Raw genomic sequence first — 14,289 nt, 5'->3', positions numbered from 1 at the left:
CAAAATCACGATGCGGGTAAGGCGGTCTCGGCTACTGGTTCAGTCTTAAAGTGAAGTGTGGCTGTATTTCGGGCCACAAGCTCGAAAGTGAGCGTTCAAAAAGTTTTGCTGTGTCCATTTCACTGCAAACCAAGGCCATCAGGCGTTAGTTTAGAGTACGCGGAAGTAGAAAATATCCCCCCAGTTCCGGAAAATCGAGCCCAAGTTGGTGAAAATCACGATGCGCGCAAGGCGGTCCCGGCTACTCTTTCAGTGTTAAAGTGAATTTGCGCTATATTTCGGCCCAGAGGTTCGAAAGTGCACATTCGAAAAGTTTTGCTGTGTCCATTTCACTGCAAAGAAAGGCCATTAGGAGTTAGTTTAGAGCCCTTGGGACTAGAAAATATTCGTTCCGCCAGATGGAGCCGAAGTTGGTCAAAGTCACGATGCGCGTAAGGCGCTCTCGGTTTGTCTTTCAGTCTTAAAGTAAAGTTGGGCTATAGTTCGGCCAAGAAGCTCGAAAGTACGCGTTCAAAAAGTTTTGCTCTGTCCCTTTCACTGGAAACCAAGGCCGTCAGGAGTTAGTTTAGAGTCCCCGGGACTGGAAAATATTCTCCAAGTTCCAGGAAATCGCGCCCAAGTTGATCAAAATCACCATGCGCGTAACGGGCACTCGGCTATTCTTTCAGTCTTAAAATTAAGTAGGGCTATATTTCGGCCCTGAAGCTCGAAGGTGAGCGTTCAGAATGTTTTGCTGTGTTCATTAAATTTTAAACCAAAGTCATCGGGAGTTAGTTTAGCGTCCCCGGGACTTTAATTTATTCGTCAACTTCCGGGAAATCGAGCAAAAGTGGCCCAAAATCACGATGCGCGTAAGGCGGTCTCGGCTACTCTTTCAGTCTTAAAATTAAGGGGGGCTATATTTCGACCTAGAAGCTCGAGACCAGGCGTGCGCTAATTTTACCTGTGTCCATTTCACTGACATCTTAGGCGATCAGGTGTTAGTTTAGAGTCCTTTGTACTGGAAAATATTTCCCAAATTCTGGCAGATCGAGCCAAAGTTGCTCAAAATCACGATGCGCGTAAGGCGGTCTCGACTACTCTTTCAGTCTTAAAATGAAGTGGGCTATATTTCGGCCGAGAAGCTCGACACCGAGCGTGCGCTCCTTTTGCCTGTGTACATATCACTGAAAACTAAGTTAATCATGAGTTAGCATAGAGTCCTCGAGACTGGAAAATATTCCCCGAATTCCGGCAAATCGAGCCAAAGATGCTCAAAATCAAGATGCGAGTAAGGCGGTCTCGCCTACTCTTTCACTATGAAAATGAAGTGGAGCCATATTTCGGTTCTACAAGCTTGACACCGAGCGTGCGCTCCTTTTGCCTGTGTCCTTTTCACTAAGAACTAAGTTCATCAGGAGATAGTTTAGAGTCCTCGAGACTGGAAACTATCCTCCTAGTTTCGGCAAATTAAGCCATAATTTCTTAAAATTACCATAAGCGTACGCCAGTTTCGGTTACTCTTTCAGTCTTAAAATGAAGTGGGGCTTTATTTCGAGCTAGAATCTCGACAGGGAGCGTGCGCTCCTGTTACCTGTGACCATTTTACTGAAAACTAAGGTTATCAGGAGTTAGCTTAGAGTCCCCGGGACTGGAAAATATCCCCCAAGTTTTGGCAGATCGAGCCATAGTGGCTAAAAATTTCGATGCGCTTAAGGCGGTTTCGTCTACCCTTTCAGTCTTAAAATAAAGTGGGGCTACATTTCGGCCTACAACCTGGAAACCTAGCGTGCACTCCTTTTACCTGTGTCCATTTCACTGAAAACCAAGGCAATCAGGAGTTAGTTTAGAGCTTCCGGGACTGAAAAATATGCCCCAAACCCCGAGAAATCAAGCCGAAGTTGGAAAAATTTACCATGCGCGTAAGGCGGTCTCGGCTACTCTTTCAGTCTTAAAGTGAAGTGGGGCTATATTTCGGCCCGCAAGCTCGAAAGAAAACGTTCAAAAAGTTTGGCTGTGTGCATTTCACTGAAAACGAAGGCCATCAGGAATTAGTTTACAGTGCCCGGGACTGGGATTTACTTCCCAAGTTCCAGGAAATCGAGCCGAAGTAACCCAAAATCACGATGCGCGTAAGGCAATCTCAGCTACTCTTTCAGTCTTAAAGTGAAGTAGGGCTATGCTTCGGCCCAGAAACTCGAAAGTGAGCGTTCAAAAAGTTATCCTGTGTCCATTTCACGGCAAACCAAAGCCATCAGGAGTTAGGTTAGAGTCCCGGGAACTGGAAAATATCCCCCAAGTTCCGCGACATCGAGACGAAGTTGGTCAAAATCACGATGCGCGTAAGGCGGTCTCGGCTACTCTTTCAGTCTTAAATTGAAGTAGGGCTATATTTCGCTCCAAAAGCTCGAAAGTGAGCGTTCAAAAAGTTTTGCTCTCTCAATTTAACTGAAAACCAAGGCCATCGTGAGTTAGTTTAGAGTCCCCGGGACTGAAAAATATCCCTTAAGTTCCGGAAACTCGAGCCGAAGTTGGTCAAAATCACGATGCGCCTAAGGCGGTCTCGGCTACTCTTGCAGTTTTAAAGTGAACTGGGGCAATATTGCTCCCCAGAATTTCGAAAGTATGCGTTCAAAAAAATTGGCTGTGTCCATTTCACTGCAAACCAAGGCCATCAGGAATTACTTTAGATTCCTTGGGACTGGAATATATCCCCGAAGTTTCGGGAAATCTAGCCGAAGTTGGTAAAAACCACGATGCGCGTAAGACGGTCTCGGCTACTCTTTCAGTCTTAAAGTGAAGTGGGGCTATATTTCGGCTCAGAAGCTCGAAGGTGAGCGTTCAAAAAGTGTTGCTGTCTCCATTTCAATGCAAACCAAGGCAATCAGAAGTTACTTTAGAGTCCCGGGTACCGGAAAATATCTCCCATTTCCCGGGAAATCGAGCCAAAGTTGGTCAAAATCACGATGCGCGTAAGGCGGTCTCGGCCAGTCTTTCAGTCTTAAAGTGAAGTAGGGCTATGCTTCGGCCCAGAAGCTCAAAAGTGAGCGTTCAAAAAGTTGTGTTCTCTCCATTTGAATGCAAACCAAGGCAATCAGGAGTTACTTTAGAGTCCCCGGTACCGGAAAATATCCCCCATTTACCGGGAAATCGAGCCAAAGTTGGTCACAATCACGATAAGCTTAAGGCGGTCTCGGCTACTCTTTCATTGTTAAAGTGAACTGGATAAATATTTCCGCCCAGAAGCTTGAAAGTGAGCGTTCAGAAAGTTTTGCTGTGTCCATTTCACTCCAAAGCAAGGCCATCAGGAGTTACTTTAGAGTCCGCGGGACTGTAAAATATCCCCCAAATTCCGGCAAATCGAGCTCAAGTTGGTCAAAATTACGATGCGCGTAAGCCGGTCTCGGCTACTCTTTGAATCTTAAAGTAAAGTGGAGCTATATTTCGGCCCAGAAGCTCGAAAGTGAGCGTTCAGAAAGTTTTGCTGTGTCCATTTTACTGCAGACCAAGGACGTCGGGGGCCAGTTTAGAGTCCCTGGGAATGGAAAATATCCCCCATAATCCGGGAAATTTAGCCAAAGTTGGTCAAAATCACGACGCGCGTACCGCGGTCTCGGCTACTCTTTCAGTCTTAAAGTGAAGTGGGGGAATATTTCGGCCCAGAAGCTCGAAACTGAGTGTTTAAAAAGTTTTGCTGTGTCAATTTCACTGCAAACCAAGGCCATCAGGAGTTAGTTTAGAGACCCAGGGAGTGGAAAATATCCCCCAAATTCCGGGAAATTTAGCCGAAGTTTGTCAAAATCACCAGGGCGTAAGGCGGTCTCGGCTACTCTTTCAGTCTTAAAGTGAAGTGTGGCTATATTTTGGGCCAGAAGCTCGCACAAGAGCGTTAAAAAAAGGTTTCCTGTGTCCATTTCACTGCAAAGCAAGGCTATCAGGAGTTAGTTTAGAGTCCCCGGGACTGGAAAATATCCCCCAAGTTTCCGAAAATCGAGCTTAAGTTAGTCAAAATTACGATGCGCGTAAGGCGCCCTCGGCTACTCTTTCAATCTTAAAGTGAAGTGGGGCTCTAGTTCGGCGCAGAAGCTCCAAAGCGAGCTTCAAAAAGTTTTGCTGTATCCATTTCAATGCAAACGAAGGCCATCAGGGGTTACTTAAGAGTCTTCGGGAATGGAAAATATCCACCAAGTTCAGGGAAATTTAGCCGAAGTTGGTCAAAATCACGGTGCGCGTTAGGCGGTCTGGCTTACTGTTTCAGTCTTAAAGTGAAGTGAGGCTTTATTCCTGCCCAGGAGCTTAAAAGTGAGCCTTCAAAAAGTTTCCCTGTGTTTATTTCACTGGAAATCAAAGCCATCGGGAGCTAGTTTAGAGTCCCCGGGACTGGAAAATATCCCCCAACTTCCGGGAAATCGAGCCGAAGTTGGTCAAAATCACGATTTGCGTAAGGTAGTCTCGGCTACTCTTTCAGTCTTAAAGTGAAGTGGAGCTATATTTCGGGCCAGAAGCTCGAAGGCGAGCGTTCAAAAAGTTTTGCTCTCTCCATTTCAATGCAAACCAAGGCAATCAGGAGTTACTTCAGAGTCCCCGGTACCGGAAAATATCCCCCATTTCCCGGGAAATCGAGCCAAAGTTGGTCACAATCACGATGCGCGTAAGGCGATCTCGGCTACTCTTTCAGTCTTAAAGTGAAGTGGGGCAATATTTCGGCCCAGAAGCTCGAAACTGAGTGTTTAAAAAGTTTTGCTGTGTCAATTTCACTGCAAACCAAGGCCATCAGGAGTTAGTTTAGAGACCCAGGGAGTGGAAAATATCCCCCAAATTCCGGGAAATTTAGCCGAAGTTTGTCAAAATCACCAGGGCGTAAGGCGGTCTCGGCTTCTCTTTCAGTCTTAAAGTGAAGTGTGGCTATATTTCGGGCCAGAAGCTCGAAGGTGAGCGTTCAAAAAGTTTTGCTCTCTCCATTTCAATGCAAACCAAGGCAATCAGGAGTTACTTTAGAGTCCCCGGTACCGGAAAATATCCCCCATTTCCCGGGAAATCGAGCCAAAGTTGGTCACAATCACGATGCGCGTAAGGCGGTCTCGCCTACTCTTTCAGTCTTAAAGTGAAGTGGGGCAATATTTCGGCCCAGAAGCTCGAAACTGAGTGTTTAAAAAGTTTTCCTGTGTCAATTTCACTGCAAACCAAGGCCATCAGGAGTTAGTTTAGAGACCCAGGGAGTGGAAAATATCCCCCAAATTCCGGGAAATTTAGCCGAAGTTTGTCAAAATCACCAGGGCGTAAGGCGGTCTCGGCTTCTCTTTCAGTCTTAAAGTGAAGTGTGGCTATATTTCGGGCCAGAAGCTCGAAGGTGAGCGTTCAAAAAGTTTTGCTCTCTCCATTTCAATGCAAACCAAGGCAATCAGGAGTTACTTTAGAGTCCCCGGTACCGGAAAATATCCCCCATTTCCCGGGAAATCGAGCCAAAGTTGGTCACAATCACGATGCGCGTAAGGCCGTCTCGGCTACTCTTTCAGTCTTAAAGTGAAGTAGGGCTATGCTTCGGCCCAGAAGCTCAAAAGTGAGCGTTCAAAAAGTTGTGCTGTTTCCATTTCACTGCAAACCAAGGCAATCAGGAGTTACTTTAGAGTCCCCGGTACCGGAAAATATCCCCCATTTCCCGGGAAATCGAGCCAAAGGTTGTCACAATCACGATAAGCTTAAGGCGGTCTCGGCTACTCTTTCATTGTTAAAGTGAACTGGGGCAATATTTCCGCCCAGAAGCTTGAAAGTGAGCGTTCAGAAAGTTTTGCTGTGTCCATTTCACTCCAAAGCAAGGCCATCAGGAGTTACTTTAGAGTCCGCGGGACTGTAAAATATCCCCCAAGTTCCGGCAAATCGAGCCGAAGTTGGTCAAAATTACGATGCGCGTAAGCCGGTCTCGGCTACTCTTTCAATCTTAAAGTAAAGTGGAGCTAAATTTCGGCCCACAAGCTCGAAAGTGAGCGTTCAAAAAGTTTTGCTGTGTCCATTTTACTGCAAACCAAGGCCATCAGGAGTTAGTTTAGAGACCAAGGGAGTGGAAAATATCCCCCAAATTCCGGGAAATTTAGCCGAAGTTTGTCAAAATCACCACGGGCGTAAGGCGGTCTTGGCTAATCTTTCAGTCTTAAAGTGAAGTGGGGCTATATTTCGCCGCAGAAGCTCGAAAGTGAGCGTTCAAAAAGTTTTCCTGTGTCACTTTCACTTCGAACCAAAGCCATCAAGAGTTAGTTTAGAGTCCCAGGGACTGGAAAATATCCCGTAAGTGCCGAAAAATCGAGACAAAGTTTGGCAAAATAAATAAGCGCGTAAGGCCGTCTCGGCTACTCTTTTAGTGTTAAAATAAAGTGGGGCTCTATTTCGGCCCAAAAGCTCCAAAGTAAGGGTTCAAAAAAATTTGCTGTGTCAATTTCACTGGAAACCAAGGCCATCTGGATATAGTTTAGTGTTCCCGGGACTGAAATATATCCCCCAGGTTCCGGGAAATCGAGCCGAAGTTAGTCAAAATCACGATTTGGGTAAGACAGACTCGGCTACTCTTACTCTTAAAAAGAAGTGGGGCTATATTTCGGCCCAGAAGCTCGAAGGTGAGTCTTCACAAAGTTTTGCTCTGTCAGTTTCAATGCAAAGCAAGGCGATCAGGAGTTAGTTTAGAGTCCCCGGGACTGGAAAATATCCCCCAAGTTCCGGGATATCGATCCAAAGTTGGTCAAAATCACGATGCGCGAAATGCGATCCGGGCTATTGTTTCAGTCTTAAAGTGAAGTGGGGCTATATTTCGTCCCAGAAGCTGGAAAGTGACCGTTTGAAAAGTTACGTTTTGTGCTTTTAACTGCAAACCAAGGCGATCAGGAGTTAGTTTAGAGTCCCCCGGACTGGAAAATATCCCCCAAGTTCCGGGAAATCGAGCTGAACTCTGTCAAAATCACGATGCGCGAAACGCGGGTCGGCTATTGTTGCAGTCTAAAAGTGAAGTGGGGCTATATTTCAGCCCAGCAGCTAGAAAGTGACCGTTTAAAAAGTTACGCTTTGTGTATTTCACTGCAAACCAAGGCCATCAGGAGTTAGTTTAGAGTCTCCCGGACTGGAAAATATCCCCCAAGTTCCGGGAAATCGAGCTGAACTTGGTCAAAGTCACGATGCGGGTAAGGCGGTCTCGGCTACTATTTCAGGGTTAAAGTGAAGTGGGCTTCTATTTAAGCCCACAAGCTAGAAGGTCAGGGTTAAAAAATTTCTGCTCTGTCCATTTCTCCGAAAATCAAGGCCATAAGGAGTTAATTTAGAGCTCGCGGGACTCGAATATATCCACCAAGCTCCGGGAAATCGACCCGAAGTTGGTCAAAATCATGATTCGCGCAAGACGGTTTCGGCTACTCTTTCAGTCTTAAAGTAAAGTGGGCTATATTTCGGGCCAGAAGCTCGAAAGTGAGCGTTCAAAAAGTTTGGCTGTGTCCATTTCAATGCAAACCAAGACGATCAGGAGTTAGTTTAGAGTCTCCGGGACTGGAAAATATCCCCCAAATTCCGGGAAATCGAGCCGAAGTTGGTCAAAATCACGATGCGCGCAAGGCGATCTCAGCTATTCTTTCAGTCTTAAAGTGAAGTTGGGCTATATTTTAGGGCAGAAGCTCGAAGATAAGCGTTGAAAAAGGTTTTGCTGTGTCCATTTCACTGCAAACCAAAACCATCAGGAATAAGTTTAGAGTCCACAGAACTGGAAAATACTCCCTAATTTCCGGCAAATCGAGCCGAAGTTGGTCAAAATCACGATGCGCGTATGGCGGACTCGGCTCATCTTTCACTCTTCAAGTGAAGTGGGGCTATATTTTGGCCTAGAAGCTCGAAACTCTGCTTTCAAAAAGTTTGGCTGTTTCAATTTCACTGCAAAACAAGGCCACCCGGACTTAGTTTAGAGTCCCCGGGACTAGGAAATATCCCCCAAGTCCCGCGCAATCAAGCCGAAGATGGTCAAAATCACGATGCGTGTAAGGTGGTCTCGGTTACTCTTTAAGTCTTAAAGTGAAGTGGGGCTATGTTTCGGCCCAGAAGCTCGAAAGGATGCGTTCAAAAAGTTTTCCTGTGTCCATTTCACTGCAAACCCAGGCCATCAGGAGTTAGTTTAGAGTCCCCGGGACTGGAATATATCCCCCAAGTTCCGGGAAATCGAGCCAAATTTGGTCAAAATCACCATGCGCGTAAGCCGGTCTCGGCTACTCTATCAGTCTTAAAGTAAAGTTGGGCTATATTTTGTTCCAGAAACTCACAAGTGAGCGTTTAAAAAGTTCTGCTAAGTCCCCTTCACTGCAAACCACGACAATGAGGAGTTAGTTTAGAAATCCCGGGACTGGAAAATATCCTCGAAGTTGCGGGAAATCGAGCCGAAGTTGGTGAAAATCACGATGCGCGGAAGCCGTTCTTTGCTACTCTTTCCGTCTTAAAGTGAAGTGGGGCTATATTTCGGCCTAGAAGCTCGACACTGAGCGAGCACTCCTCTTATCTGTGTCCATTTTAGTCAACATTAAGGCCATCAGAAGTTAGTTTAGAGTCCCCGGGACTGTAAAATATCAACCAAAATCCGGCAAATCAACCAAAGTTGCTGAAAATCACGATGTGCGTAAGAGTTTATGGTACTCTTACCGTTTTAAATTAAAGTGGGGCTATATTTCGGCCTAGAAGCTCCACACCTAGCGTCCGCTTCGTTTACCTCTGTCCTTTTCACTTAATAATACGGCAATCAGGAGTTAGTTTAGAGTCCCTGGGACTGAAAAATATCCCCCTAGTCCCCGCAAATCCAGCCAAAGATGCTCAAAAATCACCATTCGCGTAAGGCGGTCTCGGCTACTCTTTTAGTCTTAAAATGAAGTGGGGCTATATTTCGGCCTAGAAGCTCGACACCTAGCTTGCGCTTCTTTAACCTGTGTCCATTTCAGCAAAAAATGAAGACATCAGGGTTTAGTTTAGAGATTCCGGCACTGGAAAATATCCCCCAATTTCCGGAAGATCGAGCCGAAGTTGATCAAAATCACGATGCGCGTAAGGCGGTCTCGGCTACTCTTTCAGTCTTGAAGTGAAGTGGGGCTACATTGCTGCCCAAGAGCTTGAAAGTGAGCGTTTAAAAAGTTTTGCTCTGTCTATTTCACTGCAAACGAAGGCCATCAGGAATTAATTTAGAGTTTCCGGGAGTAGAAAATATCCCCCAACTTCCTGGCAATCGAGCCGAGGTTGGTTAAAATCACCATGCCCGTAAGGCGGTCTCGGCTACTCTTTAAGTCTTAAAGTGAAGTGGGGCAATATTTCGGCCCAGAACCTCTAAAGTGAATGTTTAAAAAGGTTTTGCTGTGTCAATGTCACTGCAAACCAAAGCCATCAGGAATTGGTTTAGAGACCCAGGGAGTGGAAAATATCCCCCAAATTCCAAGAAATTTAGCCGAAGTTGGTCAAAATCACCATGTGCGTAAGGCGGTCTCGGCTAATCTTTCAGTCTTAAAGTGAAGTGGGGCTATATTTCTGCCCAGAAGCTCGAAAGTGACCGTTCAAAAGGTCTTCCTGTGTCAATTTCACTGCAAACAAAGGCGAGCAGAAGTTAGGTTAGAGTCCCAGGGACTGCAAAATATCCTGTAAGTGCGGAAAAATGGGGACAAAGGTTGTCAAAATGAAGATACGCGTAAGGCCGTCTCGGCTATGCGTTCAGTCTTAAAGTGAAGTGAGGCTCTACTTCGGCCCAGAAAGTCCAAAGTGAGCGTTCAAAAAAAATTGCTGTGTCCATTTCACTGCAAACCAAGGTAATCAGGAGATAGTTTAGAGTCCCCGAGACTTGAATATATCCCCTAAGTTCCGGGAAATCGAGCCAAAGTTTGTCAAACTCACGATGCGCGTAAGACGGACTCGGCTACTCTTTCAATCTTAAAGTAGAGTGGGGCTATATTTCGGCCCAGAAGCTCGAAGGTGAGCGTTCAAAATGTTTTCCTCTGTCCATTTCAATACAAACCAAGGCGATCAGGGGTTAGTTTAGAGTCCTCGGGACTGGAAAATACCCCCCAAGTTCCTAGAAATTGATCCGCAGTTGGTCAAAATCACGATGCGCGTAAGGCGGTCTCGGCTACTCTTTCAGTCTTAAAGTGAAGTGTGGCTATATTTCGGCAAAGAAGCTCGAAAGTGAGCGTTGAAAGAGTTATGCTGTGTCCAATTGACTGCAAAGCAAGGCAGTCAGCTGTTAGTTTAGAGTCCGCCGGATTTGAAAATATTCCCCAAGTTCCGGGGAATCGAGCCTAAGCTGGTCAAAATCACGATGTGCGTAAGGCGGTCTCGGCTAGTCTTAAAGTCTTAAAGTGAAGTGGGGCTATATTTGGGCCCAGAAGCTCGAAGGTGATAGTTCAAAATGTTTTCCTATGTCCATTTCAATGCAAACCAAGGTCATCAGGAGTTAGTTTAGAGTCCCCGGGACTAAAAAACTATCCCCCAAGTTGCGGGAAATCGAGCCGAAGTTGGTCAAAATCACGATGCGCGTAAGGCGCTCTCGCTTACTCATTCAGTCTTTAAGTGAAGTGGGCCTACATTTGGGCCAAGAAGCTCGAAAGTGAACGTTCAAAAAGTGTTGCAGTGTCCATTTCAATGCGAACCAAGGCCATCAGGAGTTACTTTAGAGTCTGCGAGACTAAAAAATATTCCCCAAGTTCCGGGAAACCGAGCCAAAGTTGGTCAAAATCACGATGGGCGTAAGGCGGGCTCGGCTACTCTTTTAGTCTTAAAGTAAAGTGGGGCTATATCTCGTCCCAGAAGCTCGAAAATGAGCGTTCAAAAAGCCTTGCTGTGTTCAGTTTACTGCAGACCAAGGACGTCGGCGGTCAGTTTAGAGTCCCCGGCAATGGAAAATATCCCCGAAGTTCCGGGAAATTTAGCCAAAAATGGTCAAAATCACTACGCGCGTACGGCGGTTTTGGCTACTCTTTCAGTCTTAAAGTGAAGTGGGGGAATATTTCGGCCCAGAAGCTCGAAACTGAGTGTTTAAAAAGTTTTGCTGTGTCAATTTCACTGCAAACCAAGGCCATCAGGAGTTAGTTTAGAGACCCAGGGAGTGGAAAATATCCCCCAAATTCCGGGAAATTTAGCCTAAGTTTGTCAAAATCACCATGGGCGTAAGGCGGTCTTGGCTAATCTTTCAGTCTTAAAGTGAAGTGGGGCTATATTTCGCCCCAGAAGCTCGAAAGTGAGCGTTCAAAAAGTTTTCCTGTGTCACTTTGACTTCGAACCAAAGCCATCAAGAGTTAGTTTAGGGTCCCAGGGACTGGAAAGTATCCCGTAAGTGCCGTAAAATCGAGAGAAAGTTTGGCAAAATAAATAAGCGCGTAAGGCCGTCTCGGCTACTCTTTTAGTGTTAAAATAAAGTGGGGCTCTATTTCGGCCCAGGAGCTCCAAAGTAAGGGTTCAAAAAAATTTGCTGTATCAATTTCACTGGAAACCAAGGCCATCAGGAGTTAGTTTAGTGTTCCCAGGACTGATATATATCCCCCAGGTTCCGGGAAATCGAGCCGAAGTTAGTCAAAATCACGATTTGGGTAAGACAGACTCGGCTACTCTTACTCTTAAAAAGAAGTGGGGCTATATTTCGGCCCAGAAGCTCGAAGGTGAGTCTTCATAACGTTTTGCTCTGTCAGTGTCAATGCAAAGCAAGGCGATCAGGAGTTAGTTTAGAGTCCCCGGGACTGGAAAATATCCCCCAAGTTCCGGGATATCGATCCGAAGTTGGTCAAAATCACGATGCGCGAAACGCGATCTCGGCTATTGTTTCAGTCTTAAAGTGAAGTGGGGCTATATTTCGGTCCAGAAGCTCGAAAGTGACCGTTCAAAAAGTTACGCTTTGTGCATTTAACTGCAAACAAAGGCAATCAGGAGTTAGTTTAAAGTTCCCCGGACTGGAAAATATCCGCCAAGTTCCGGGAAATCGAGCTGAAGTTGGTCAAAATCAGGATGCCTGTAAGGCGGTCTCCGCTACTCTTTCAGTCTTAAAGTGAAGTGGGGCTATATTTCGGCCCAGAAGCTGCAAAGTGATCGTTAAAAAAGTTATGCTCTGTGCATTTCACACCAAACCAAGGCCATTAGGAGTTAGTTTAGAGTCCCCCGGACTGGAAAATATCCCCCAAGTTCCGGGAAATCGAGCTGAACTTGGTCAAAGTCACGATGCGCGTAAGGCGGTCTCGGCTACTATTTCAGGATTAAAGTGAAGTGGGCTTCTATTGAAGCCCACAAGCTAGAAGGTCAGGGTTAAAAAAGTTCTGCTCTGTCCATTTCTCCGAAAACCAAGGCCATAAGGAGTGAATTTAGAGCTCGCGGGACTGGAATATATCCGCCAAGCTCTGGGAAATCGACCCGAAGTTGGTCAAAATCACGATTCGCACAAGACGGTTTCGGCTACTCTTTCAGTCTATATTTCGGGCCAGAAGCTCGAAAGTGAGCGTTCAAAAAGTTTGGCTGTGTCCATTTCAATGCAAACCAAGACGATCAGGAGTTACTTTAGACTCCCCGGGACTGGAAAATATCCCCCAAATTCCGGGAAATCGAGCCGAAGTTGGTCAAAATCACGATGCGCGCAAGGCGGTCTCAGCTATTCTTTCAGTCTTAAGGCGAAGTTGGGCCATATTTTAGGCCAGAAGCTCGAAGATAAGCGTTCAAAAAGTTTTGCTGTGTCCATTCCACTGCAAACCAAGGCCATCAGTAATAAGTTTAGAGTCCACAGAACTGGAAAATATTCCTAATTTCCGGCCAATCGAGACGAAGTTGGTCAAAATCACGATGCGCGTAAGGCGGACTCGGCTCATCTTTCACTCCTCAAGTGAAGTGGGGCTATATTTTGGCCCAGAAGCTCGAAACTCTGCTTTCAAAAACTTTGGCTGTTTAAATTTCACTGCAAACCAAGGCCATCAGGGGTTAGTTTAGAGTTCCCGGGCCTGAAAAATATTGCCCAAGTTCCGGGGAATCGAACCGAAGTTGATCAAAATCACGATGCGCGAAATGCGGTATCGGCTACTGTTTCAGTCTTGAAGTGAAGTGGGAATATATTTCGGCCCAGAAGCCCGAAAGTGAGCGTTCAAAAAGTTTTGCTGTGGTCTTTGACTGAAAAACAAGGCCAGCACGAGTTAGTGTAGCGTCCCTGGGACTGGAAAATATTCCCCATGTTCCGGGAAAGCCAGCTGAAGCTGGTCAAAATCACGATGCTCCCAAAGCGGTGTCGGCTACCCTTTCAGTCTTAAAGTGAAGTGGGGCTATATTTCTGTCCAGAAGCTCGAAAGTGAGCGTTCAAAAAGTTTTGCTGTGTGCATTTCACTGCAAACCAAAGCTATCAAAAGTTAGTTTAGGGTCCCCGGGACTGGAAAATATTCCCCAAGTTCTGGGAAAGCGAGCCGAAGTTGATCAAAATCACGATGCGCGAAATGCGGTCTCGGCTACTGTTTCAGTCTTAAAGTAAAGTGTGGCTATATTTCGGCCCACAAGCTAGAAAGTGACCGTTCAAAAAGTTTTGCTGTGTCCATTTCACTTCAAACCAAGGCCATCAGGACTTAGTTTAACGTCCAAGGGACTGGAAAATATACCCCAAGTTCCGGGAAATCCATTCGAAGTGCGTCAAAAGTACGATATACGTGAGGCGGTTTCGGCTACTCTTTCAGTCTTAAAGTAAAGTCGGGCTATATTTCTGCCCAGATGCTCCAAAGTTGTGCTCTGTCCATTTCACTGAAGACCAAGGCCATCAGGAGTTACTTTAGAGTCCCCTTGACTGGAATATATCCGCCAAGTTTCGGGAATTGGACGCGAAATTGGTAAAAATCACGATTCGCTAAAGACGGTCTCGCTACTCTTTCAGTCTTAAAGTAAAATGGGGCTCTATTTCGGCCCACACGCTTAAAAGTGAGGGTTCAAAAACTTTCGCTGTGTCCATTTCACTGCAAACCAAGACAAGCAGGAGTTAGTTTAGAGTCCCCGGGACTGGGAAATATCCCCCAAATTCCGGAAAATCAACCCGAAGTTTGTCAAAATCACCATGCGCGTAAGGCGGTCTCGGCTACCCTTTTAGTGTTAAAGTAAAGTGGGGCTATATTTTGGCCCAGAAGCTCGAAATTGAGCGTTCAAAAAGTTTTGCTGTGTCCATTTTACTGCAAACCAAGGCCATCAGGAATTAGTTTAGAGTCCTCAGAACTGGAATATATCCCCTAAGTTCCGGCAAATGGAGCCGAAGTTGCTCAAAATCAGGATGCGCGTAACGCGGTCTCGGCTACCCTTTCAGTCTTCAAGTGAAGT

Source organism: Orbicella franksi, chromosome 14, assembly GCF_964199315.1.
Source record: "Orbicella franksi chromosome 14, jaOrbFran1.1, whole genome shotgun sequence".
NCBI lineage: Eukaryota > Metazoa > Cnidaria > Anthozoa > Scleractinia > Merulinidae > Orbicella > Orbicella franksi.
Note: the sequence above shows the minus strand (reverse complement) of the source record.